Source organism: Balaenoptera musculus, chromosome 4 (assembly GCF_009873245.2).
Source record: "Balaenoptera musculus isolate JJ_BM4_2016_0621 chromosome 4, mBalMus1.pri.v3, whole genome shotgun sequence".
NCBI lineage: Eukaryota > Metazoa > Chordata > Mammalia > Artiodactyla > Balaenopteridae > Balaenoptera > Balaenoptera musculus.
The window spans coordinates 137,710,061-137,712,426 of NC_045788.1; the positions used below are offsets into that span (position 1 = coordinate 137,710,061).

The following is a 2,366-nucleotide window of genomic DNA, read 5'->3' on the forward strand; positions in this document are numbered from 1 at the left end:
GGGTGTTCTCTTGCTGAACTTATCTGAAAGATAAGGAAATGAAGGCCTAGGTATTTATGATTGCTCACAGCTAGTAAGTGGTAGACTGAGAATTTGGTTTCATCTAGACTTTCTCCAAACCCTGCATTTTTTTTAAAACAAGCTCTGGCCAGTTTTTATTAAAGAAACTTTTTGCATGATTTACTTTTCACCAGTCTGTTCTGGCATGCTTCTAATGATGTCAGAATCGCCTAGAAAATAAGACACAATAATATTACAGTTCATTTAATGGCAACTGGTAATCATCAAATTAGCAATGGTTATCTTCAAAAGTCATTATACTAGCAGTGCTGTCATTTCTCAAGGTTGACCAGATACCTAGAGTCACAGACCTTTTCCACATAAGATGCATCACGTAAATCAGACTTGGTTTATCACCAGCATTTATAAAGCCACACTAGGGAAAGAACTAGGTCTGGGGGCACATGCATGGTCTTAATATAGTGAATGTTTAGCCTGCCCTGGTTATTACAAAATCAGAAGAGAGAGAATATTCACAGCAAACCTTGCATTTTTTAATGCCTCATGCATACCAGGCAGCTTGTAACTGCACACACAATGATCCTGGATTTACAAAGCCCTGGAAGTTAGGACAGCTACACTAGTGTGATGATTTAAGGAATTGCTGATCTCTAGGAAGATTTATTCAGCCCACTTGAATTATTGAGATCATGGCTTCACTTTCCATTTCATTTTTCAAGTGTGCACATACCCTCAGGTAATTTCTACCAGCTACAGTACCCTGTTGCATATTTAAAGGTTATAAACAATAGCACTTTTTGCTTTGCTTTTGTTTTAATGACCAAATGAAGGAGGTAAGTAAGTGAGTGTACTGGCTTCACTTACCTGCATTGGGAGTGCTTTTTGGGGAAGTATTTTCGTGTAGCCATAGGAAGCCAAATAAGACATTTGAAAACAGGTTTTTTTTTAAATTTTAAATTAGGATATATATTTCACCCCTTATTTGTTTCACTTTATTTGCAATTGATTTAGCTCAAAACAAAGTGCATTTATTTGATTACTGGCCTGTGTCAGTTGCCCTGATGTGTTTTGTTTTGTTTTTTTTCTGTTTATTATTTAATTGTGATACTAAGTGTTAAGCCAGTACTAAGACAGGAAAGAAGATACATAGAGCTTTCAAAGATTATATAGGACCTTGGGCAGGACTTCTTAAATGGGAGCTGGCTTGAGGTCACAAGCTTTCAAATCAATGGATAAGCACTTAATAGAAGGCTTCCCTTCATGACAAGGATGAAATATGGAGCAGATTACACAGGGTGACCCGGGCAGACTTGGGCCTGAAGCCATGTCTCACTCATGTCTGTGGTGTCTTGCCTGGAGACTTTTACGGTCCTCTCTGCCCCACTGTTTGACCTGGCTTGGTCCAGCTGTAGTCACTCTCATAACATGTCAAACACTCCCACTTGTCCTTCTCTTTTTGTGTATTACTTCAACTTCTATTTAGGAAAACAGCTGAGGAAACGCCCTTCCTGGTACCCCCAACAGGCTCTGGAAGTAGAAAGCTCTAACCCTTTCTGTGGGTTATGTCTCTAAGCTGTGCAAGACTGAATATTGGTTTATGGATTAAGGGGGCAGCTAAAAACCTGCCCATCAAGACCAGAAGGAGTGGGTCAAGGCATCCTTCTTTCACCTGCTGTGGCTCCTCCCATTTAGACAGTTGTTTGCACACCTGTGTGCACTCCTTAGGCAGGTGACCAGTATACAGCACAGGCTCTTCAGGAATACATAATTAATCAAAGCCTAATAACTAGAATAATGTAATCTGAAGAATTAAAATCAGCCCTCCTGATATTTGCTCTGTATAGGATGCATATAAATAGCTTTTTGTCCTCTTCAGCTTATACTTAGTGAGGGAGAATTAGCAATCCCAAATTACTCAAAAAAAGGGGCTTATGAGCAGGTAACTAGCTGCATGGACACTGGTACTGGGGGTGGGGTGCCTTAAAGCTGTGTTCGTATAGCAAGCACATTGGTGTTACATAGACCATATATTTATTTGCGTGGCTTGGAGAAATACCTACCCAAGCCATCCCTCAGGTTCTGTTTTAGTGGAGGTGAGAGGGTACCTCTTAGAGAATTTGATGTGGGACAATAGAAAAAAGCTATTATTTCAAATATTTTAGAAGTGTAGGCCCAAGGTTGACAACATTGGTTTAGGAGATCCCCCGATGGAGCTTTGTATTTAAACAAAGATAGGCACCTGGTATCTAAACAGTCTGGAACAGGAGTAGTTGAAACAGAGACTCAATTTTCTGTTTTTACAGGGTAGGCCAGGGAGTTTGGGGGCTCAGAGATGAAGAAAATTG

General features: G+C 40.0%; 1 non-coding gene across 1 annotated transcript; it reads right to left on the bottom strand.

Annotated features, from left to right (window-relative positions):
• Positions 1 to 408: 408 nt before the first annotated feature.
• Positions 409 to 539, bottom strand: LOC118895043. Its single transcript, XR_005019821.1, has one exon. It is a non-coding gene; the product is annotated as a small nucleolar RNA SNORA72 (small nucleolar RNA).
• Positions 540 to 2,366: the final 1,827 nt, after the last annotated feature.